Below are 26,703 nucleotides of genomic sequence, written 5' to 3' on the forward strand. Positions count from 1 at the left end.
TCAGAGAAACTATGTGTGCTTCGAGTGTATACCTTTTTTTCTAAAGGAAATTGAAGGGTCATAGTTTTGTTTGTTCGAAATCATATTATTCATGTTTCTCTTGGTTTGTTAGTACACATTTGGTATCCATAAGTTGCATGGAAAAGATATTGGCATCAGTCGAATTATCACAGGAGAAGAAACCACGCTGCGCAGAACTCCAAGGACAAGATGTTAGGGGGAGGGGGTACGGCAGCCTGCGTTCCCAATAAGGTTGAGACAGGACCTTAATGAAGACGGGGACATCGTAACGTCACGGGTGGAGAGTAGGAAGGAGGCTTGCGCTTAGGTACGGTGCAACACTAGAATTGGTCACTTGAAGACCTAAAATAGGGGCCACCTCCCCATGTGCTCCATTTGGCAATATTAAACTGCAAGGAAGCAGAATGGTTGTTGCACCACATGGCATCAAAAAGTTAATGTAATAGCTACTGATATATCCTACTTAAGTGTGTGAAGATATGTGGAACACGACCTCATTCTTTGTAAAGACATCACGCGCACCTAAGCCAAGAAATGAGTAGAGATCAGTGTGCATAGGTTCCTATTTGAGCATGAGGTATGTATTGTGCACAAACTTTGCACTTAGTTGGAATGGTCTCTACCGTTAAAACCAGGGACAATCTAGGACTTGGAAGCATCGAGAGTTGTGGCTACGCTAGTCTGATGCTGTGCATGAAGTGCCATCACCATGAAGGCCTGCTATAGATGGTCACTTCCTCAAAATTTCATCTTTGTACGACATACCACTTTCAACACATCACAAATAGCTCTGGTGCTGGTGATGACAGCGACGTGGCTTCGGCTCACACTAGTGCTTGTAGTCGTCGCTAGGTGGTCTACAGACATGAATGTAATTATTATTTTAATAAAGAGTGTTTTTATTAACTCATAATGAAGCATCAAGGGGATATAAACACAATGAGCATACACCCGGCCTCTGCATAACTAAGATGCACCCAACCAATACCAACGCACGTAGACAAAATATCACACTGGCAATGAGCACAGTCATCGAAGACCGAAGCTATGCCTTTGGCAGATGAAAAAAAAGAAAAACAAACAACTCACGCGGCCAACGACACACAAGTGTCATATGTTCTTTGTACCATCTTACATGTTCAATAAACCAGAAGTTTCTTAACAAATAGGAATCATCATCTCTTCCCCACAAGAAGTGATCAAACAATCAAACTAATCAATGGCGACTGGTGGACGCCTATGGTCATGTCACATTTCCTGGCTAAATTCATCGCTGGTGTTGCCATTCGGCCCATAATAATTTTTTTCTAGTAGTTAGTATGGATCAACGTATGTGGCTTTAGCGCATGCCACTAATGGAATCAGGATCTTTGTTGTTAGCCAGATCTTTTTCGTCAGCTAGCTGACAGCAAAAGATGGTCTTTGCCATCAGTATACAAAAAGCTGACGGTAAAGAAAGAGCTGACGGCAAAGAGCGCGTTTGCGTCAACCTGATCTTTGCCATCAGCTATCCGACGGCATACAATCTTTGCCATCAGCCAGCGGACGACAAAGAGGCAAGGTGGCCCACTAGTGGGAAGCACCTAACGGCCACTTTCTTTGCCGTCTGCTAGCTGATGGCAAAGAAAGTGCTTAAACTGACGACTGTGCCCTAACTAAAAATCAAACCCGCCCACGCCCGACCACACTCTCTCTGTCCCCTTTCTCCTCCCCGAGCCCGAGCCGCCGTCGCCCCGCGCCACCCACATTGCTGTGCCGCCCCAGCGACCCCCTCTCCGCCCGCGCCAACCCCACCATCTCCTTCATGTCTTCCCCGTCTCAGCGCGTCGCCACCAGGCACCGCCGGCGCCGCCCCAAACTGCACCCAGGAGGGAAGGGAGCGACACATCGAGCCATATCTTCCCCCAAACCGTGCCCGCGACGAGAGGAGCTCCTTCATCCCGCTGGCTCCGCCGCGCTTCCCCCGGTCACCACCCTCCAGCGCTGCGCCAAGGAAATGGTAAACCTCCCCCCTCTCGTGATTCTGCCTTGATCTCTAAGGGTACTTGGTCTAAGCGTGGAAACCCTAGGTTAATTAACTAACGGACGGGGGGTTTACTTGAGGGTTTTGATGCGTGGATGAATCTCGAATAGGAATGATGCAATGCTAGCGTGTGAGTCTAGTAATCGAGGGTAGCATGTAACCAAGTTAGCAATCAGATTTTTTTATTGGGACAGTCTCGTTACTGAACAAGAGAATGATGCTCCTGTTCATGTGGATGAGAGGGCGATATATGCTTTGTTATGCATCCTAAATTCTCCCATAGTCCTAGAGCGAACGAATTTATCGGTTTAGATCCACCGCCACCTGGGTGGGGCTTGTGCATATCTTGTTGTTGCATAACTGTGTGGTTGGTAGCAATCACAATTAGGGATCAGCTCGTGGTTCATTGCCAATGCGATTCTGGACTTAAGAATGGTGACCTGAAATTCTCTGGAACAAAATATATTTTTTAACCCTAACTGGAACAAAATATTATCCTTCTGTTGGTGTACACGTACATAAAAAAAGAGTGAGTGTTTCACTTCTGCTTGCAAGTTTGTGCCAATGCATTATAAATTGATTATCAAGTGCGATAGAAATAATTCTCTCTAAATCAAATTAAACCATGCTTTATTATTACAGTCAATCTCCACCACTCTTAGATCCTCATATCATGGTTGTTCTCATGATCTCAAAGCAAATCATCTTGGTTGAGATGACTGACCAAAACTGAAACTTTCAGGTGATTGTGTGTTAGCAGTTCTGTAAGATACTAGATTATAGTGGGCAAACTTTTTTTGCTTTCCTTTCATTTTGGTAACTCATTTTTGTACTGGGATCTCTCAACCGACACTCCTAGTTTCTTTCTTTTGTTTAGTTGAATGCTTTTATAATGCTAGTTGCCTAGGTTGCTGACCAAAAGAAGTTAAAATAGTTATTACATGAAATTCAACTAGAGTCAACATTTTTGTCTCTAGCCCGTGCGAAGGCACGGGTTGACGACATGCTACTAATAAATCTTGTGCTCATCTCTAGTATGTCAACCTAGAGCCATCATATGTCCACAAGTGCATTGCTTTTTGAATGTGAAATGATAACTTCATGTAGTTGATTATCTTCTGCTCAAAACTTCTGCTGCGATAATGTTGTATGATAATGTTGTAATTGGTCTGCCACACCGGAGTAATTGGTCTCTTGTGCTGCTTATCAGAGATGGGGGGAAGCCATCACCGCAGGCTCCGCTCTGCCACACGGGAGTACGAGTTGGATGCTTTCGAGTTCTTCAGTATCATACTTGGGACTTCCTCCAAGAGGTAGGTATATAAAAGGAGAAATCTCCCCTTCACCCATCTCATTATGATAACTCTACTGTTTGCTACATTACTCCTTGTCCCAAACTGCAGAGGCTGCCTGACACTTTTATGACGATGCTGGACGGCCATCGGCCAAAGAATGTGAAGCTACGACAGGCCGGCAGCGGGCTTCGCAGGCATTAGGACATGGAGTTGGTGATCAGGTACGACCACATGTACCTGTGTCGTGGCTGGGAGCAGTTCTACCATGCCTATGACCTGCGGCACGGGTACTTCCTTCTCTTCAGGTATGACGGTGATGCCATGCTCACCGTGAAGGTGTTCAACACGACTATGTGTCGCATGCACTACCAGGACGACGATGATGCCAGTATGTTATGCCTCTTCTTCCTCTACATTTGGCTTTATCTCACATCGATTGTTAACGGTCATTGTTGCATTTGGTCAGGAAATGGGAGCAGCAGAAGCGATTCTAGCTACAGCCAAAGCAGTAGCGACTCTAGCTGCAGCAAAAGCAGCATTGAGGATGATCCAAAATGGAGTGGGGAAGAAGAGGAGCAGAGTGGGGATGAGGAGGTGCAGGCTGACGATGGGAAACAAATGTGGTGGCTGAGGATGACCTAGCGATGGTGGTCGCTGATGATGGGCAAGAGATGGTGGTGGCTGAGGATGACCTAGCAATGGTGCTTCCTGAAGATGGCCTAGCGATGGTGGTGGTGCCTGACAATGACCTCGCGATGGTGGTGGCGCCGGCGATACCACAGCTGGGCGACATGACCATGCCAATTGTGGTAGAAGACTACATCCCACTGCCTCCACCGCCTCGCCGCTCTTGGCGCATCAGGATGAGGAAGGAGAAGGAGAAGAAGAATGATGAGTGAATTATGTCAGGTATGTCAGAGCTCCAAAATGATCTATATACACTTAGCTCTGTTTCCTCTGAAATGACATAAGTTAGCTCTAATATGCTAAGTTATCTCTAATATGCTTAGTTTCCTAGGTTTGCTCAATAATGACATACACTTGGCTCACTTGTGTAAAAAATGGCATAATTATGCTTAGTTAACTCAAAAATGGCATAATTAGTTAAGTTAGCTCCAACATGACCCATTTAACCTAGGTTAGCTCCAATATGATCCATTTTACCTAGGTTAGCTCCAAAATGACCAAGTTTACCTAGGTTAGCTCCATATGATCCATTTTAGCTAGGTTACCTCCAAAATTACCAAGTTTACCTTGGTTAGCTCCAATATGATCCATTTTAGCTAGGTTAGCTCCAAATTTACTTATGTTAGCACAAAAATGACCTATACTTACCTTATTTTCCTCCAAATTGACATAATAAGCTTAGTTAGCTAAAAATTGGCATAATTACCTATGTAAGCTCTAAAATGACACAAATAAGGAATAAGAAGAAGAAAAACAAGGAAGAGGAGAAAAGGAAAAAATAGAAGAAGAAAACGAAGAAAAAGAAAGAATAAAAGAAGAAGAATGAGAAGGAAAAGGGTAAAAACCTTCTTCTTCTTCTTCTAGTCTTCTTCTTCTACTACTACTCTTATTCTTCTTTAGGTCTTCTTCTTCTTCTTCTTCTTTTTTAGAAAAGGAGGATGTACCTCTGGCCTCTGCATCTGGACGATGCATGCAGCCATATTATTAATTATTGACAAAGACCATACAAGATGATACATCAATAAGCCAGAAGCCACCATCTTGACAACGTTGTTGCTACTCCTATCCCCTTGTTGAAGGCGTGCCGAATGTCCGGGCCTAATACCAAACAGACATCGCACCAAAGCCTAACATCTAAAGCCGGGTGTCCCATCCAAGCCACTACCTGGATGGAGTCCCAGACCGGTCTGGCACACTCCTAGTGAGCATCGCACGCTGCAAGGGCCGTCACCTCCATCTTCCCTCGGTCCATCCTCAGAGCAGAACTGATGCATCGACCTTGCCAGGCCTCTCTGCTATCAACGCCACCATGATGCCAGACAGCTTCCTCCTCTTGCGTGAGTCCATCTCCAATACGCGCCCATCGCCGAACCTCCGTGGCGCCATGTCGCCGGGATCTACCATTGGCCTTGCAGTAGATGTAGCACCGCTCCTCCGGTAGTCCCCTCCAACCATCACTTGCTCCAAAATGATGCCCCCAGGAGGAAGAACGACACCAAAGGCGCCATCATCGTCCGATCTGGGAGGCCCAGATCTAGAGTTTCCCCCGGAGCATCCCGAGCTTCTAGTCTTCTTCTTCTTCTTCTTCTTCTTCTTCTTCTTCTTCTTCTTCTTCTTCTTCTTCTTCTTCTTCTTCTTCTTCTTCTTCTTCTTCTTCTCCAAAATGACCTAAGTTAGCTCTAATATGCTTAGTTACCTAGGTTAGCTCAATAAAGACCTATACTTAGCTACTTTATATCAAAAATGGCATAATATAGTTCACTCAAAGATGACATAATTAGCTAGGTTAGCTCCATTTTACCTAAGTATGCTTACTTCTTATTCCAGTCTTCTTCTTCTTCTTCATTTTTCTTCTTCTTCTTCTTCTAACTTTCTTGTTTCCCATTTTGCAGATTTCATTATTCATGGAAGCTTGCATGGATGGAGTACGTGCTTCTTTTTCCTTTCTGCTTTTATTTTGTATCAATGAACTTGCATGGATGGAACTTGTTATATGGATGGATGGATAACGGTGTTAGATGAACAATGTGAAACTTTTGTAATATGTATGGATGGAACTATGTGTTGGTTATGTATGTATATATGATGAAACTTGTGTGTTGGATATGTCTTTTGTGAAATTTGTGTGTTGAAATTTGTGTGAATTTAAGCAAAAACAGAAAAAACAGGGGCTATACAGGATCTTTGCCGTGGGCTGACTGATGGCAAAGAAATTTGCCGTCGGCCAGCTGACGGCAAAGATGCCACATGGCAGCTACCTGTACAACCTGGGGCTGGCCCATTTGGTTACTTTGCCGTCCGCTGGCCGACGGCAAAGGTGCAATGGTCTTTGCCGTCCGCCAGCGGACGGCAAAGCGCATCGTTAGCCCCCTAACGGCCAAAAGCTGCCACGTGTGCCGTCTAGGACCTTTGTCGCCAGCCGGCTGATGGCAAAGACTGTTTCATCTTTGCCGTCCGCCAGCTGACGGCAAATAAGCCTTCGTCGTAGCCTATTCAGCCAGACCTGTTGCCGTCAGCTAACGGACGGCAAAGACCTTTCCGTCCGCCATCTATGCCTTTGTTGTCCGCCATGGCAGACGGCAAAGTGTCTGATTCCTGTAGTGTGCATGTCCGACGATTGACAGAGTCCAAAAAGGAAAACCTCCAACCCCTCCCGTGTCGTCCCCATGAGGTGAAGGGGCAGGATCTAGATCTCTACCGACAACCTCTTCCCTTCCTCCCTCCCCTCGTTTTCCCCGGTGCCTGAGGGTGCTGGCGGCGGTAGGGCCCTGGTATCGGTGTCAAAACTGGCGGATCTCGGGTAGGGGGTCCCGATCTGTGCATCTAAGGCTAATGGTAACAAGAGGCAAGGGACACGATGTTTTACCCAGGTTCGGGCCCTCTCGATGGAGGTAAAACCCTACTCACTGCCTGATTGATCTTGATGATATGAGTATTACAAGAGTTGATCTACCACGAGATTATAGAGGCTAAACCCTACAAGCTAGCCTATGATGATTATGATTGTCCCTCCATGGACTAAACCCTCCGGTTTATATAGACACCGGAGGGGGCTAGGTGTAAGGGCATGGTTATCCCTTAGGTGTTTTGGTGATTGATGACAATGCTTTTGTGGACTAATCGTGTGCCTTGAGTCTCCCAGATACTTCATCCCTGGGCACGAGACGATTCGGTGCCCCTCGGAGACTATTGAAGTCGGCATCGTCCTACGTTTCTCTTTGGTGGATTTGAGTCGTAGGAGAGCCGTACTATTAAGAGGGGGTCCGCGTCAGAAAGGTTTGGGTGAAATCAACACGTACACTTGTCTCCCCTTTCCCTGCACTTTGGAGCTGCCCTTCGTTATCTTGGTTGTGCGGAAACCTGGCGACTACTGTTGTACTTGCGGTAGTACCGCAGGTACATGCGGTAGTACCGCTGGGTGTCATGGTAGTACCGCTCCTCCGGAGCGGTAGTACCGCGACACCCAGGCCTTGTGCCGCTCCGGTGCGGTAGTAGGGGAGGATGTAATTTTTTAAATCCGCGCCCACCACGGTAGTACCGCTCGTCCAGCGCGATAGTACCGCGGGGGCCCATGGTAGTACCGCTCCCTGGGAGCCGTAGTACCGTGGCCCTCCTACCTAGTACCGCTGAGCCACGGTAGTAGACGCGGATGTAATTTGCTACATTCGCGCCCGCCACGGTAGTACCGCTCCTTGCGAGCGATAGTACCGCGTCGGGTTTTTGCACCACCCCAGTTTCAGCGGAAGTAGGCACGGATGTAATTTATTTCATCCGCGCCCTTCCCAGGACGTGACTCTCTTGCCTTGTGGTAGTACTGCAAGGGGGAGCCGTAGTACCACGCCAGCGGTAGTACTGCCCCTTAGTTAGGCCAGTTCCGGCCTGTGCTGCTGCCGCGGTAGTACCGTGGTCGTCCACGGTAGTACCGCGCAGCCTCACGGTAGTACCGCGCCCCTGGAGCGGTAGTACCGTGTGTCGCGGGCTGAACTTGTTGGATAACGGTTGGATTTTTCCACTACTATATAAGGGGTGTCTTCTACCTCTAGTAGGTCACCTCTTCCACCTCTAAGCTCCATTGTTGCTCCAAGCTCCATTTTTGCCCGATCTCTCTCCCTAGCCAATCAAACTTGTTGATTTGCTCGGGATTGGGTGACAAGGGCCCGATCTACACTTCCACCACAGGATATTTGATTTCCCCCACTTATCCCTTGCGGATCTTGTTACTCTTGGGTGTTGAGCACCCTAGACGGTTGAGGTCACCCCGAAGCCATACTCCATTGTGGTGAAGCTTCGTGGTGTTGTTGTTGTTGGGAGCCTCCGTTTGTTGTGGAGATTGCCCCAACCTTGCTTGTAAAGGTTCGGTCGCCGCCTTCAAGGGTACCAATAGTGGAATCACGGCATCTCGCATTGTGCGAGGGCGTGAGGAGAATACGGTGGCCCTAGTGGCTTCTTGGGGAGCATTGTGCCTCCACACCGCTCCAACGGAGACGTACTTCCCCTTAAAAGGAAGGAACTCCGGTAACACATCCTCGTCTCCACCGGCTCCACTCTTGGTTATCTCGTGCCTTTTTCTTTAGCTAGTCTACTTGTTTACATCCTTTACTTGCTTGTGTGCTAGTTGTCATTGCATCATATAGGTTGCTCACTTAGTTGCACATCTAGACAACCTATTTTGTTGCAAAGTTTAATTTGACTAAGAAAAGCTTAAAATTGTTAGTTGCCTATTCACCCCCCCTCTAGTCAACCATATCGATCCTTTCAATTGGTATCAGAGCCTCGTCTCTTTATTAAGGACTTTGCCGTCCGAAGAGTATGGTTGACACCAACGATGGTGCGCAGGAACACTCCGGTGTGAATCCCATCTCGTCTTCGGCCGAAGGGGGAACCTCGGTCTCACGTGATGAATTCAATGTGGCTTTAGAAACATTGAAAACCTCCATGACGGCCGAGGTTAAAAGCATGTTTACTGAATTTCTAGAGGGACTTAAACTATCTACCTCGCCTATGAAAGTGGGTGATCCCACTAACAAGGTGACGGATGCTAACTCCGATAAGGGGGAAGCTAACAATGAAAAGAGTCCTTCTACTAGTGGTAGAAATGGCACCGGCATCTTTGCCCATATGGAACCTCCTATCTATAAAGGACCGATTCCCTCCACTCATTTAAATCATGCCGGTCCTCCTCCTAAATATGTAAAAAATGAAGATTTTGATTCTTGGGTTTATCGCTTCAAGCAACATTTAAAACATGTGAACACTAACCTTTGGAGAATCATTGAAGAAGGTTTCTATCCTCATGACCCAAGCAACTTCACCCCTCGAGAAGAAGTGGACAATCAATTCAATGAGAGTGCTCTCTTCATCATCCAAGATGCTATCCTTCCCGAAGATCTTCCTCATCTTCGACCTCATGCCATGGCTAAAGAAGCATGGAAGTGTGTCGAGCGTATGTACAGAGGAAGTGCTAGCATTCAACGCTCCAACTATGAAGTGGTGCAAGATGAAGCCGATGAGTTTGCAATGAAAGAGGATGAAGAACCTCATGAGCTCTTTCGAAGAGTGACCAAACTTGCGGTCGCACTCCGAGATCATGGGAGTAAGGACACGGATGACAACTGGATCAAGCGCAAGTTCCTCAAGGCCATGATGCCCTACAACAAGGCCATGTCCTCAGTCATCCACCAAAGACCGGACTTCCACTCCATGACCTCTAGTGAAGTGTCGGATGAGTTTATTGCAATGAACATCTTGGATAAGACCGCCGACAATGTGGTGCTTTGTTCCCAAAGGGCTAAGAAGCCCAACCTTGCTCTGAAGGCCAAGGTTATTGTGTAAGAAGAGGAAGAAGTGGAAGATGAGGAAAGCAACCCCGAAGACACCAAATTTGATTATCATGAGAACATGGCCCTTGCTTCAAGACAATTTTGGAACAAGAAGAGTTCAAGACCCAACTTCAACAAGAACAACTCCAGTGGCGTCAAGGGAAAGCAACGAGTTAGAACTTGCTTCAACTGTGGCAATGTGAGCCATTTCGTTGCGGATTGTCCTTACGAGAAGCGGGAAGACAATGGTGGCAAGTTCATCCGAAAAGACAAAGCCAAGTCCTTCCCCAACAAGAACAACTTCGCCAAAAGGACTCCCACTTGTGGGTTGGTGGTTCAAGAAGAATACCAAGAGGATGACGATGATGATGAAAATGAAGAAGCAATGTCCATGGCATCCGTTGCCATTGCCACTACTCCCCGGGTGTCTCTCTTTGATTCACCGAACGAAAACATCACCGCCAAATGCCTCATGGCTAAAGCGTCAAACAAGGTAACCCCCAACATTAAAACTACCATCATTACTAATCCCTCCGTGGAGGATTGCATTGATGAACATTGTGGGTCTAATGAAGAAGTGAATGAGTTTGAGTCTTTTATGAGTAAGCTCAAGGGCAAGTCCAAGAAGCACTTTGTTGCTCTCTTGGAACAACTTGGTGAGGCCAATGACATGATCGAGGCTCACGAAGAAACCATCTCTAAGATGGAAGGTCATAGTCGTGATTATGCCGATGAGATATCGGATCTCTTTAATGCTCTTGAAGAAGAGCGTGTGCATCGTTTGACTCTTGAGGAGTCACACAATGATGACCATGCTAAGTTAAAGAAAGATCTTGATCATGCTCTTGTCATGTCTTGTGTGCTAACTTCTGAGAAGGCTAAACTTGGGGTTGATCATGCTAGACTCAAAGAGGAGTTTGAGATACTTGACAAGGCCTACAAGGTCTTGAAGGGTACTCATGCTAGCCTCAAAGAGTCTCATGCTCAACTCCAAGTTAAGATAATCAAGGAAAAGGCCACCTTTCCTCATATGGTATTAATTGATAATGCATGTGCTACTAACCCATGTTGTGAGCATGTGCATCTTGTGGAGTAAAATGCCAAGCTGAAGGATCAACTTGAGAAAGGCCTTGTGTCTTGCATTCAAGGTGAGAAAAACCTCAACGAACTTTTGAGCAATCAAAAGGAAGTTGTGGCCAAGGAAGGAATTGGGTTTGCACCCAAGTCCAAGAGCAAGAAGAAGAAGAATAACAAGACCAATCGTCCTCCTCCTCTCAAACAAACGTTTGTGAAAGAGGGAGAGGGTGCTCCTAAGAAGAAGAAGGAGAAAGTGAAGGGAGTTGATTTCCAAAAGGGCAAAAGCATTTCCTCAAACAAAGCCGGCGACTTTAACCCGTCATATGTGTTGTTCCGTGCTAGTGATGGACATGTTTATGCTTGATTTGTTGGTTCTTCTTATGAGTACATTGAATGGTCTATTTGGGTTCCCAAGACCCTGGTTACTAACACAAAAGGACCCATTACTAAATGGGTACCTAAAACCAAGCATTGATCTCGTGTAGGTGTTTGCTTCCGGTGGGGGATCATGGTTGCTCGATAGTGGAGCAACAAATCATATGACCGGAAGCAAGGACTTGGTGGTGGACGTGCAAGAGATTCCATCTATGCCCACCAATGTCGAGTGGGGTGATGCATCACATTTTAAGGTATTGGGTCTCGGCAAGGTTGTAATTTCTCATGATCTAACGATCGAGAAAGTCATGCTTGTTGAGTCCCTTGCATACAATTTGCTTTCCGTTCATCAACTTGCACTCATGGGCTTTGCTACATTCTTTGACATTGATACCATGGCCCTCTTGTGGATCAAGACTCTTAAAGTAGCCTTTGTTGGGCATGCCGAGAACGGTCTTTATGTGATTAACTTTTCGGAGCGACACACTAAGACCGCGACATGCCTAATGGCTAAAGTTGACGTGGGATGGCTTTGGCATCGCCGTTTAGCCCACGTCAATATGAGATCTTTGCAAAGTCTTCTCAAGGGGGACCATGTCCGTGGACTAACAAACGTTAGCTTTGCCAAAGATCATGCTTGCAGTGCTTGTATCGAAGGGAAGCTTCATGAAAAGGCTCACCCTCCTTCAACCATCATCTACTCGAAGAGACCCTTGGAGCTCCTTCACATGGATCTCTTTGGGCCTCCATCCTTTGATAGTCTTGGAGGAAGAAAGTATTGCTTGGTGATTGTGGATGACTACTCAAGATACACTTGGGTATACTTCTTCAAGAAGAAGAGTGAGACTCAACAAACCGTCATCAACTTTGCAAATGAAGCTCAACGTCAACATGATGCAAAGATCTTGACAATAAGAAGTGACAACGGCAGCGAGTTCATGAACTACACCTTGGATGAGTTTCTCAGTGATGAGGGGATCAATCATCAATATGCTGCTCCTTATACCCCTCAACAAAATGGTGTAGCGGAGAGGAAGAACCGGACGTTGATGGATGCGGCAAGGACCATGATGGTGGAGTTCAAGTCTCCATACAACTTTTGGGCCGAAGCCATCAACACCGCATGTCATGCATCCAATCGGCTCTATCTCCGCAAAGGCTTGAACAAGACTCCTTATGAGATACTCACCGGCAACAAGCCCAACCTCAAGTACTTCCGGGTGTTCGGTTGTAAGTGTTTCATTCTCAAGAAAGGTGTTCGTTTGTCTAAATTCGAGGCTAGAGCTCATAAGGGCATATTTGTTGGTTATGCTACAAACTCTCATGCTTACCGTGTCCTCAACAAGTCCAGCGGACTCATTGAGGAGACGTGTAACGTGGAGTTTGACGAAAATAACGGCTCCCAAGTGGAGCAAAGTGGTACTTGTGATGTAGGTGATGAAATTCCTCCCCAAGCCATAAGAAGAATGGGTATTGGTCAAATTCTACCCATTGAGGAACCCCTTGTGGCCGAAGGAGAAGGACAATGCTCTACTCAAGTAGATCCATCACCTCATCAAGACCCACACGCTTCCGAAGAACAAAGTGAAGACCCTCAACCGCGTGAACAAGACCAAGGGCAAGATCAACCTCAAGATGGTGGTGAACCTCTAAATGATGCCCAAGGTCAAGTTCTCCCCCTCGAGCAAGTTCAAGATCAAGAGAAACCTCAAGATCAAGAACAAGCTCAAGACGGCGCTCAAGATGATCAAGTCAACCCTCCTCCTTCCACATCCAAGGAGGAATTAGAGCGTCGTGCCGTGAAGATTGCTTCCAAGCTCACCACCCAAGGCCATCTCATGGAAAATGTGGTTGGAAGTCTAAGAAAGGGGGTAAGCACTCGTAGACAATTAGCAAACTATTGTGAACATCACGCGTTTGTCTCTTGTGTTGAACCCCAAAAGGTCTTTGAGGCGCTCGAAGACTCGGATTGGCTCAATGCCATGCATGAAGAACTCAACAACTTCGAGTACAACAAAGTGTGGAGATTGGTGCCAAGGCCATCGGGGAACCACAACGTCATTGGAACCAAGTGGATCTTCAAGAACAAGCAAGATGCTCATGGGAACATCATTCGCAACAAGGCAAGATTGGTAGCACAAGGCTACTCCCAAGTCGAGGGTATCGACTACGGTGAAACCTTTGCTCCCGTTGCTCGTCTTGAATCCATTCGTTTGTTGATTGCATATGCTTCCCATCACAACTTTAAGTTGCAACAAATGGATGTGAGAAGTGCTTTTCTTAACGGTCCTATTAATGTGTTGGTCTATGTCAAGCAACCCCCCGGGTTCGAGGACCCCTACTTTCTGGATCATGTGTATCAACTCGATAAGGCACTTTATGGCCTTAAACAAGCCCCGTGTGTGTGGTATGATCACCTTACCGAGTTGCTACAAGATCGTTTGAAGTAGGACAAATTGACCCCACTCTTTTTACTAAGAAGGTCAACGGGGAGTTGTTTGTATGCCAACTATATGTTGATGATATTATCTTTGGTTCTCCTAACAAAACTTTCAATGAAGAATTTGCCGCTCTCATGACCTCCAAGTTTAAGATGTCCTCGATGGGAGAGTTGAAGTTCTTCCTTGGTTTCGACATCAAACAAAGAAGAGAAGGAACCTTCATCAACCAAGCGAAATACACTCAAGACATGCTTAAAAGATTCAAGCTAAGTGATGTCAAGCCGGCTACTACACCAATGCCTACCAAGTGCCAACTTGACATCGATCCCAATGGTAAAGCGGTGGATGAAAAGGTATATCGCTCCATGATTGGCTCCTTGCTTTAGCTTTGTGCATCTAGACCGGATATCATGTTGAGTGTGGGGATGTGTGCATGTTTCCAAGCCGCACCAAAGGAAATTCACCATGTGGCGGTCAAGCAAATCTTTCGATATTTGGCTCATACCCCAACCTTTGGCCTATGGTACCCAAGAGGAGCAAACTTCAAGCTTGAAGGGTTCACGGATTCCGATTGGGTGAGAGACAAAGTGGATAGGAAGTCCACTTCTGGAGGGTGCCAATTTCTTGGTTGCTCTTTGGTAAGTTGGTCTTCCAAGAAGCAAAGTTGTGTGTCTCTCTCGTCCACCGAGGCGAAGTATGTGGCGGGCGGTAGTTGTTGTGCTCAACTCCTATGGATGAGGCAAACTTTAAAGGAGTACGGTGTCATTTGTGACAAAGTGCCTCTTTGGTGTGACAATGAAAGTGCCATCAAGATTTCTCTCAACCCGGTGCAACACTTCAAGACGAAGCACATTGAGATTTGGTATCACTTCATCCGGGATCACATTAGGCGAGGGGAGATCGAGCTCAAGTATGTCAACACTCATGATAACCTTGCAGATATTTTCACGAACCCCTTGGATGAAGCAAGATTTCGCGAGTTAAGGCATGAGCTAAATATCATTGATTTGAGCAATGTGACTTCAAACCGTGCACCCTCCACCACACTCAACTTGTTGTCTCGTTTAGGTGTAGGCATGGACATAGGGGGAGTGTTGTTCTCTCAATGAACTCTCCCTCCCCCCGTTATGCATAAATAGATCATATCTTTCACATTAGCCATTTTTGATGGTACTTGTGCTTCAAAGACGAGTTTTGGTCATGGGCCCAAGGATAATTCTTCGCGGCGCCATACCATCCAACTCACATAGGTGGCTTCGGCCACCGCCCTCTCTTCTCGAGAGACTGTGTCGCTTGGTGGTTTCCTGTTGTTCTCCTTGTGGTTTCTTGTGTGTGAAAGTTCCCGTGCAAAGGCGTTTTCCTCTCGTGTTTGAAACCTGCGGTGTCTTGAGCTCACGGTACTACCGCGTCAGGCCACGGTACTACCACGGCCGGCCATGGTACTACCGCTGGTAGGAGCATGGTACTACCGTCCCCATGCGGCAGTAATTTTTTACTGCCGCCTGGTTGAGCGGTACTACCGCCTCGGCGCAGTACTTCCGCCCGAGCGGTACTACCGTGATGATACGCGGTACTACCGCGTCGGTTCGAGCGTGTGGGGATAAGGACGGGCAGGGGGAGTTCTAACTCCCCATACCCATTCGTGTCCTCTCTCTCCATGTTGTCTCTTCCTCTCCCATGCTCAAGAACGAAGCCGGCGTTCGTCGCTGGATCTCCTCCACCGGCTGCCCTCCCATGATTCTGACCGGTGGGATCGTTCCCCACCACGTGCTCTTGCTATGGACCAAGGTGGTGGCTCTTGCCGGTCCAATCCCATTCGTGACACTGGCTCCAAGCATCTGCGCAACCCAGGAGAAGTTCCAGAGGGATCATCTGCGTCCAAGCGCAATGTCAAGACCACCGCTAGCAAGCACAAGGAGCCCGCTAAGGGCATGGATGAGATCGCCCAAGCTGATTATGTCCGTCTCAGGCAGCTTCACCCTTATGTGCACCCGCGTGCCAACTTCAGAGGCTGTGAGCTGTTCTGGAACAAGCAATAGGTCAACATCTATCTGGATGTCATCAAGAACAAGCAGAACACCTATGTGGAGGTGAAATGGATTGATATGCATCACATGAGGAAGGACAAGTTTCGTGACTACTTTGGAGAGGCTCTGGACTTGGTGGAGCAGTTTGGCATTGAGCATGTGATTACCTTCCACCTCGACTATGACCCTGAGCTTATCTATCAGTTCTTTGCCTCAGTCTACTTTCACTCCAATGAGGAACGGAGGATGACCTGGATGACCAACGGCCGTAAGCTGACTGCTACCTGGAAGGAGTTCATGGATCTCCTCCAGGTTCCTGATGATGGACTCAACTCTCCAGTGGGTGTTCGCCCCCATGCCAATGCTGATTCTGCCAGCAAGGACAGACTTGCCCCTTTCATGGTTGAGAAGACACTCGCCAATGGCAAGAAAACTTTGGTGCTCAACTCCTTCCTGGATATCATGTATCGCATCTTCCGCAACTCCTTGTTCCCTCGCATCGGTGATAAAGACAAGGTTCATGCCTATATGGTGGACATGATGCTCATCTGCGAGGATGCTCGTTCGTCTCAGTCACAACCACTTGATGTCTCACACATCATGTGGTGTGAGCTCTGGTTTGCAGTGTTTACCCGCAAGGTCCCTATCTATGGGCCCTATCTGTTTCTGCTGCTTTCGAAGACTTGGGAGAAGATGTATCCTGATGATGAGTTTCTGGCTCCTGACTGGGTTCGCCATGAGCCCATCTGCCTGCGTATCAAACCCAACTGGGCCAACACCACTACTCGCGCCGAGGCGACTGCTACTAGAACTGTTGTTGATGAGGAGGCTGCTGGCGCCGAGGATGCTGCTGAGGGCCATACTGCTAGGCCCTCCCAGAGTGCTTCTAGGCCATCATGGGCTAAGAAGTTGAATGATAAGATGAAGTCTCTTTTCTGCATGCAAGCCAAGGGGCAGTACAGGACTCACGTGGAGTCCAAGGAGAGTCGTCGCCGGCACAACCAGATCTTGCAGCTCTATGGTGAGAATGTGTCTGGCGGATCTGAGGAGCGCATCACTCCTGAAGCCGAGTGGATGGAGAAGCAAGGCTACAGGTGGACTGATTCTGAGGAGGAGGTTGAGGAGTCCATTCCAGCTGCAGAGGCGTCTGACGGAGAGGATTGGGACGAGTTCTCCGCTTGAGCCACCTCGTGTGTGTGTAGGTGTCCTCTTTGCCTTTTTGGCGTCTCGATGCCAAAGGGGGAGAGAGTGTAGGGATTTGCGCGTTTGCGAGTCGTGTGTTTGCCGCTTTCTCAGTTGAACTATTTGTTGCTTTCTCGCTTGAACCTTGGTTACCTTACTTCGTATGGTGTAAGACATATGCACTCTATCTATCCTAGCAAGCTTGTGTTATATTGTGCTATCTTTATGCTATGCTATGCTTATTATCATGCCTTGGTCTCTAAAATATAGGGGGAGTGTTGATCCTAGTTTGTGTGCCTTGCAGTCCAAAGCAGTCATCTAAAGTGCACACATCTAGGGGGAGCCCGTCTATATTTTAGAGAGGTGGGGTTTGCCCCTGCTCTCATTATCTTATCTATGTGCAAATCCCGTGTTGTCATCAATCCACCAAAAGGGGGGAGATTGTAAGGGCATGGTTATCGCTTAGGTGTTTTGGTGATTGATGACAATGCTTTTGCGGACTAATCGTGTGCCTTGAGTCTCTCAGATACTTCATCCCTGGGCACGAGACGATTCGGTGCCCCTCGGAGACTATTGAAGTCGGCGTCGTCCTACGTTTCTCTTTGGTGGATTTGAGTCGTAGGAGAGCCGTACTATTAAGAGGGGGTCCGTGTCGGAAAGGTTTGGGTGAAACCATCACGTACACTTGTCTCCCCTTTCCCTGCACTTTGGAGCTGCCCTTCGTTATCTTGGTTGTGCGGAAACCTGGCGACTACTGCTGTACTTGCGGTAGTACCGCAGGTACATGCGGCAGTACCGCTAGGTGTCACGGTAGTACCGCTCCTCCGGAGCGGTAGTACCGCGACACCCAGGCCTTGTGCCGCTCCGGTGCGGTAGTAGGGGCAGATGTAATTTTTTACATCCACGCCCACCACGGTAGTACCGCTCGTCCAGCGCGGTAGTACCGCGGGGGCCCACGGTAGTACCGCTCCCTGGGAGCCGTAGTACCGTGGCCCTCCTACCTAGTACCGCTGAGCCACGGTAGTAGGCCTGGATGTAATTTTCTACATCCGCGCCCGCCATGGTAGTACCGCTCCTTGCGAGCGATAGTACCGCGTCGGGTTTTTGCACCACCCCAGTTTCAGCGGAAGTAGGCACGGATGTAATTTATATCATCTGCGCCCTTCCCAGGCCGTGACTCTCTTGCCCTGCGGTAGTACCGCGAGGGGGAGCGGTAGTACCGCGCCAGCGGTAGTATTGCCCCTTAGTCAGGCCAGTTCCGGCCTGTGCTGCTGCCGCGGTAGTACCGTGGTGGTCCACGGTAGTACCGCGTAGCCTCACGGTAGTACCGCGCCCCTGGAGCGGTAGTACCGTGTGTCGCGGGCTGAACTTGTTGGATAACGGTTGGATTTTTCCACTACTATATAAGGGGTGTCTTCTACCTCTAGTAGGTCACCTCTTCCACCTCTAAGCTCCATTGTTGCTCCAAGCTCCATTTTTGCCCGATCTCTCTCCCTAGCCAATCAAACTTGTTGATTTGCTCGGGATTGGGTGACAAGGGCCCGATCTACACTTCCACCACAGGATATTTGATTTCCCCCACTTATCCCTTGCGGATCTTGTTACTCTTGGGTGTTGAGCACCCTAGACGGTTGAGGTCACCTCGAAGCCATACTCCATTGTGGTGAAGCTTCGTGGTGTTGTTGTTGTTGGGAGCCTCCGTTTGTTGTGGAGATTGCTCCAACCTTGCTTGTAAAGGTTCGGTCGCCGCCTTCAAGGGCACCAATAGTGGAATTACGGCATCTCGCATTGTGCGAGGGCGTGAGGAGAATACGGTGGCCCTAGTGGCTTCTTGGGGAGCATTGTGCCTCCACACCGCTCCAACGGAGACGTACTTCCCCTTAAAAGGAAGGAACTCCGGTAACTCATCCTCGTCTCCACTCTTGGTTATCTCGTGCGTTTTTCTTTAGCTAGTCTACTTGTTTACATCCTTTACTTGCTTGTGTGCTAGTTGTCATTGCATCATATAGGTTGCTCACTTAGTTGCCCATCTAGACAACCTATTTTGTTGCAATGTTTAATTTGACTAAGAAAAGCTTAAAAATTGTTAGTTGCCTATTCACCCACCCCCCCTCTAGTCAACCATATCGATCCTTTCACTAGGGTTTACACAGAGTCAGTTAAAAAGAAGGAAATCTAATATCTGGATCGCCAAGCTTGTCTTCCACGCAAAGGAGAGTCCCATCCGGACACGGGACGAAGTCTTGAGTCTTGTATCTTCACAGTCCAACAGTCCGGCCAAAGTATATAGTCCGGCTGTCCGGATACCCCCTAATCCAGGACTCCCTCAGTAGCCCCTAAACCAGGCTTCAATGACGACGTGTCCGGCGCGCAGTTTGTCTTTGGCATTGCAAGGCGGGTTCCATCTCCGAATACTCCAAAGTAATTACCGAACACTTAAATCGTGTCCAGATCTGCAAGACGATTCTCACATGCCCTCATGGAGAGAACGATATTCCACAAATGTAATCTGCTAACATCTTTAAATAACGTGACACGACACCATGGCCAAGTCATTATTGAACCGTCTTTCCAACATCAACCACCACACATATTGCGAGGCGGTTTCCCGCGCACGTCTTGTTGAAGTGGAGATCGTGTTCCCCTTATCGCGGTGTCTTCATTAATACGGGTACGGGCAGCCCAATCGCACCGCCAATAGCGGGGAGTGGGGAACGGGCGGGTTCCACCAGGCAAGTAGGGAGGCGCAAAAAGTTTTTATTGCCTCTATAAAGAGATCAGGCCTCTTCTTCCTTACCCACGCCTTTCCCTTCTGCTCGTCCATTCCCCTTCGCTCAAGCCCTAGCGCCCAAGCACTCATCTCCTCCACCAAAAGAAAGAAGGTTCTCCGAAGATGTCTGGATCCAGAGCTGGAGGAAAATGGATGGCCTCTACCATCCGGGAGAAGGATATCAAAAAGCTTCGAGAGGCCGGGTATCTGGCCAAGAAAATCGGCCATCGTCTTCCGACGGCGGGACATATCGTCCCCAATCCGGAGCCCCACGAGAGGGCTGTGTTTCTACCTCATTTTGTCCGCGGGCTCGGGTTTCCCCTCCACCCATTTGTTCACGGCATCATGTATTATTACGGGATCGATTTTCATGATCTATCCCCTAATTCTTTCCTCAATATTTCGACGTTTATCGTCGTGTGTGAGGCTTTCCTCCGCATCCCCCCCCCACTTCAGTTTATGGCTGAAGATCTTCAATGTGAAGCCGAAGGTGGTCAACGGCGAGCACGCTGAGTGCGGCGGTGCCATGGTGAGCAAGATGCCCAAGGTCACATGGCCAACGGGCGCCTTCAATGATTCCGTCAAGGAGTGGCAGTAGCAGTGGTTCTATATCACCGAGCCGCGCGGTAAAAAGTGGGCCGCTGCTCCTGAATTCAGATCCGGAGCCCTGCTGCGGCTCACATCCTGGCCCAATAAGGGCCTAAACTGGTCCTCATCCGATGAGATGTCGGTGCTCCAAACACGCGTCCAGAGCGTGGTAGACAAATGTCAAACTCGTCAATGTAGTCCAGGTGATGTTAATTCGCCTGGTTCTCCCTTGCCAGCATCGAGCCTGCAGTTTGTGGGAATATGACCCGACCGAGCACCAGACCCTACGGGAGCTCTACGGCTCCTCACACAAGGACATCTGGAAGGTGCTCTTCAAGTCCGGCAAACCGTGGCCGGGCTCCGCCGAAGACCGCGGGTATCAACTGTCCCGCTCTGCAAGTCTGGTAAGTCATTGCTATGTTCTGTCTATCCATGTTTAGCTGGCATATCCCGAGGGAGACACTTTTATCATGCTTTCTATAATAATCCCAGGAATGGACGAAGAAGGTGGGGTGGATACACTGTCCGGCCCCGCTGCCGGAGGAACCGGCAGGACCTCTTCTGACAAGGATGCTGGTCCCAGCGCCTTACGAGGCACCGAAGAAAGAGGCCTCCAAGAAGGTCAAGAAGACCCCGAGCGGCCTCCGTCGCCGCGAGGCTTCAGACACAAAATCCGAAGACTCCAGCGCCCATCCCTCCTACGAAGACGAAGAGGAGGAGGAAGAAGACGAGTCCTCCATGGGGGAGGGAAGAAAAGGAGGCTTCCTCATCCCTGGAGGCCGAATCACCAAAGAGGGGGAAAAGTTCCCTCCCGGAGGCGTCCACCACGGTTGCCAATAGCAGCCCAGAGTGGGATCCCAGGGCCCAGCCACTGGTAAATTCGTGAATACGTGAAATCCGAACACGCATATGCGCCCGTGGTTATTAGGATGTAGTAGTTTAACTGTCGCCATACTTTGTGCAGCCCGGCGAGGTCCCACGCCGGACAGTCCTCATCAAAGGATTCGCTGAGCTCAGATTCCCTGGAGAGCGAGACGCCTCCAGAGGACCCTTCCCCGAAGCCTAGGCACGACACCGAGGTGTCGTCTCAGTGAGACCCGGACCAGGGAGGGCATATCTCTGGATCCGAACACACGGGAGCAGCGGTTCCCATGATCGTCGACAGCGGGGGCGATCTTAGATTCGGCCCGCAGCCGGACATGGTCCTAGAGACCTTTAAAGCTCCAGGATCAGGCGAGCAGCCCCCCTCGACGGAGGGAGGCGAGCCCGCTCCGCCAGCAACCTCTGTCCAAGCAGAGTTTCCGGGCGGCCTATCGACAATGCTAAAGAGTGCGTCCATCGTTGATGAACATCGCGCCCTCATGGGTGCGGTGATTGAAAAGATTCAGTCCGCTGAGAGCGGACTGAATGAATCATGCCTTAGCCTTATAAAAGGCTTTGAGGTATGTTTTTAGAAACCTTTGAATATTGTCATAGTACGAGAGGTAGCCCCTGATGCACTGTCCGGTGAAAGAGAGAGAGAGCCGGACAGGGGATCAAATTTCCGCTTCGCAGGAGACTCAATTAATGACATATATCCATTTGTTTGAAAACAGGCATCTGTAGCGATGACCACCTCTTATAATGCGGAGGTGTCCGGACTAAAGCAGAGTCTGGAACGGGCCAAAGAAGAACTTGTCCGCGTGAAGAAGCAGTTGGAAGACAAGCAAGGTATGTCGAAACCTTTTGCTAAGTTGAGCACGAACGAGTAGTTGTTCCTGATCAAAATATTTGTATTGTATGCTCTAGGAGCGAGTGCCGAAATTGAGGCACTGAAGAAGGCTGTGGCCGAAGCCGACAAGAAGGCCGCCGCAGAGCAGGCTCTTCACGAGAAGCACGAGGCCAGGGTCATCAAAGCTGAGCGAGAGCTCCAGGAGGCCGTGAAGAAAAGTGAGACCTTGGAGCAGAGTCTAGCAGGGAAAGAATCCGAACTCGCCCAAGCTCTCCAAGCCGCAGATAATACTCGGAAAGAAGCCCAAGGTGCTCTGAAGGACATTCAGGAGGCACGGAGGGTTGTGCCTGGTAAGGCTTTTTGTGCTAAAAGCAATTTTTACATAGTAATGGGAGGAACTCTAAGTGACAAACTGAATTCTTATTTCTCCAGGGGAGTTTGCGGACCTGCCGCGCAGCATATCTGATGTTGCCCAATTCTACCGGGCTCAGGAGAAGAAGTCTACGGAGAAGCATTTCTGGTCACACAGTATTTGGCGCTGAATTATCCGGTGCCCTTTATCGATCAGCTGAAGCAGCTGGTCGAACTGCACCAGGCGGCCGAACTAGCCATGAAGGACTTAGTTGTCCGGCTGTGGCCCGTGGAGCCAATTCCAAGCAGTTACTTCGGACTCGTAAAGCGGATTGTTGGTGCTTGCCCTCGGCTCGAAGTCATTAAGCGATCGGTCTGTATAGAGGGTGCGCGCATGGCGTTTGCCCGCGCGAAGGTGCACTGGGGGAAGCTTGATGCTGAGAAGCTGATGACTGAGGGACCATCGGAGGGTAAGGAGCATCGCAAGCCCGAATTATACTATGAAGGTGTCCTGAAAGGAGCCCGCCTTGTGGCGGAACAGTGTACCAAAGACACTATATTTCTCTGAAGGCAGTCATGTTGTCCTTTGTAATGCGGGATATTGGCACTGTTATTGTGTATTGCCTGTTATATGAATGTTTTTTCTTCCTGTGTGGCCTTTTAGTGTATATAAATCCTGAGAGTTGGCCAGTTGTCGGCTTCTGCCCCCACGTAGAAAGTACGGGGGTGTTCGGGACATACCTGAACACTCTCTATCCCATTTTTGGGTCCTTGAAGGAGGTGTTCATCACCACGAACTAGGCAATTAGACTATAGGGCTTTATCACTCTCACTTAGCCATAGGAATTCGAGTATGGTAGGCGCAGCCCCTGGTATTCGGAAGACCGTATGAGGGGCTCTAACGGTGCCTGATCGGAGGACCGATCCGTCGCACTTTGCATTTGTTATGGCATTATGCGAAATAAATCTTTAAAGATTTTACAACCTCTCGAACAGCTGGTCCGCTCTCGCTGTATCATGACAGTCAGTTTTCGGCTTTCTCTACTGAGGTGCTCGTCCGGAAGAACCGGGACACAATCGCAGTAGTTCTCCCAGCGCTACCTTAGCCGATGGAGCGGAACGTAAGGTACCAAAACATGGGAGCCAGGCAAACCCAACTAATGACCCAAGACATGATTCGGAGCTAATGCATATAGTGCTATAAGTTCGGGGTGCCGAGCGACCGAGAAGGTGGCCGGACTTTGTTGCCATATTATGAGTACTATGAAGCCCCTGTCATAGTGGGGCATGACACTATGTGCGGGTGTCGTTATGACGAAAAAAAGCATCAATGAGGAACGACGGCCGGTAAGTGTTATTTAAGTCTACGTATTGTAGTAGAGTGACATGTCTATGCGTATGAGTACGGTTCATGCTTATGAAAAGAGGTGTGCTGGCGGAACCTGTCGTGGCCGGACTGGGGGAGGTTGTGTGCGGATCCGAAGTGTATCCGGACTGTCTCCTTGGGGGGTACTTATGTGTTCCCGCCTTGTGCTTCCGAGCTGATTCCATGTCGCCAGTCCTGTTCTGCGCAAAAGTCAGTCTGTAAAGACAAATGCTTAGAGGCAGTTGCATGTCATATGGTGGTTGAACCACGGGTGCCTCATCGTGGCCTGGTCGAGCCAGGCTATCATGTCGTAAAGTAGCTCGGACTCCTCAGTTGGTGTCCGGGTGGCTGGCCGCCGAATCAAAGTTCGATAAACGGGCATGACTCGCTATATCAGCGGTGGTATAACTTTCACTCTTAGGGTGAAGTGCGGCCTTGCCCATAATTGTGACCATGTCACGTGGGTTTGGCCTGATGTTGTACCGCATTGAGTCTAGCCAACGTGGTTCGTCCCGATAGTATATGGTAGTTACAGTATAAGGGGTCAATGTCGAAGACTTATTCTTTGGCATGGTATTTGTTTGGTGATCCGAAGACTACCTCCAGGGTGGTGGGCCTGTAAAAACTTGGCCTTTGCCCCTAGGACGACATCTTTTTAGAAGATGTTATTAATGGGTTTGATCCTCGAGCGGTCAATACCTGTCTGGCAGATTTTGTCCTTGCACAGCAAGTTTGGGCTGCTGTTTATGCCCATAGGGGCTCGTGTGAGATGGAACCCACAAACTATTGGGTCGATGGTGAGTGCAATTAAATTGCTATGGTTGATATTGTCCAGACGGTCTATGTGACCGGAGATGGTCGGCCGTATTTTCGTACTGCGGAGGTTCTTCCTTTGACCTCACCATGTATGGTGGTCTGGGCTTCTCGTTGTTTGAGACCTCCTTTCATTGTTTCCGGCATGTGACCGGCCTTTTGTTTTGAGGATTCGACATTCTCTATTGGTATGACTGGCCGCCATTCTAGGGGTACCATGAATTTGACATGGTTGGTCAAGTATGCTGCCCGGGCCGGATGGGCCTGAGTTGTTCTTTTTCCGCTGACCGGACCAGGGGCCGCGGAATTCGGCACCAACTCCCTTATCTTAGTCGTCATCATTATTTTTGTGACGTTTATGTCTGTTGCGTCGAGGTTTATGGATGCTGCCTCGCGTCTCCTGCGTATTGCCCCGGACCGTGGTGTATTGTCGTCGGGGTGTGGGCTTTAGGACCTCCTTCTTAGGTTTAGGTAGCGAATTGTGCTTTATGTACCCTTTGGCTGGGTGGTCGAGTCCGTATTCCTCGGTTGCCAGGACCTTGGTCCATCTGTCTGTGAGCAAATCTTGGTCAGCTTTGAGCTGCTGTTGCTTCTTTTTTCAGGCTTTTCGCCGTGGCCATAAGCCGTCGCTTAAAGCGAACTTGCTCTGTGGGATCCTCAGGCACACCGAATTCATCGTCGCCTAGGCTCACCTCGTCTTTGGAGGGGGGTATGTAGTTGTCCTCCTCCAACTATCCGTCTGTCGCCTGTCCGGCCTGCTCAAAGGCAGGCTGTACGGGATTGTATTCGTCTTCGGCACCATCCGGATTGTTTTTGACTCTCGTGCCGGTATTGTTGTGGTGGGACTTGGAGCGGCGCTGATGACGTCCGTACTTTGCCTTCTTCCCTGAGGGGATATCCTCCATTGCCTCCTTGCCATCGGTTTCTTTGGGAGTGTCCACCATATATATATATCATATGAAGAGGTGGCTGTCCAGCGCACCGTGGGCGGTGGTTCTTGTTCTTCTTCTGCATCGTCGTCCTCACCGTCGATGTCTTCAGAGTCGAAGTCAAGCACGTCGGTCCAATCATCGACAGTGGCAATGAAGTGGGTGGTGGGTGGGCAACGAATTTCTTCATTGCCAGCTTCCCACTCAAGCCGGACATAGTTCGGCCAAGAATCTACTGACAAAGAGAGAGATTTTAAAGAGTTCAGCAAGTCGCCAAAGGGCGAGTGCTGGAAGATATCCGCGGCGGTGAACTCAATTACCGGCGCCCAACCAGATTCGGCGGGCTCGGAGGCGCGCGGTCTGGAACCTACAGCCGGACACAAGTCTGGGGGTCCGATGACACAGGCTTCCTCGAGGGTGGAGTCTGTGTTCGGCTCTACCGCTGATGAGTGTGTGGCCTCTGGGGCGGGGTCCATCCACCCATCCTCGGACGACGCGATCCGCCCCAGATTTAGGTCCGGAGCTCCTACAGGTGCGATATCCCGAGTATTGTCCGACAGCGGGCCTAAGTCGTGCTCGTCGTGACTGTTCGGTGCTCCTGGCGTAGGCCCGAATCCGTCGAAGATCAAGTCTCCGTGGATATCGGCCGTGTAGTTCAAGTTTCTGAACCTGACCCGATGGCCGGGGGCGTAGCTGTCAAGATGCTCCAGATGGCCAAGCGAATTGGCCCGCAGTGCGAAGCCGCCAAACACGAAGATCTTTCTGGGAGAAAAGTCTCACCCTGGACCCTGTTGTTGTTGATGATTGAAGGAGCCATCAAGCCTTGCAGCGATGACACAGAGGAACTCTCAATGAAAGCACCAATGTCGGTGTCAAAACCGGGGGATCTCGGGCAGGGGGTCCCGATCTGTGCGTCTAAGGCTAATGGTAACATGCGGCAAGGGACATGATGTCTTACCCAGGTTTGGGCCCTCTCGATGGAGGTAAAACCCTACTTCTTGCTTGATTGATCTTGATGATATGCGTATTACAAGAGTTGATCTACCACGAGATCGTAGAGGCTAAACCCTAGAAGCTAGCCTATGATGATTATGATTGTCCCTCCATGGACTAAACCCTCCGGTTTATATAGACACCAAAGGGGGCTAGGGTTTACACAGAGTCGGTTACAAAGAAGGAAATCTAATATCTGGATCGCCAAGATTGTCTTCCACGCAAAGGAGAGTCC

This window comes from Triticum aestivum, chromosome 6B (assembly GCF_018294505.1).
Source record: "Triticum aestivum cultivar Chinese Spring chromosome 6B, IWGSC CS RefSeq v2.1, whole genome shotgun sequence".
NCBI classification, from domain to species: domain Eukaryota; kingdom Viridiplantae; phylum Streptophyta; class Magnoliopsida; order Poales; family Poaceae; genus Triticum; species Triticum aestivum.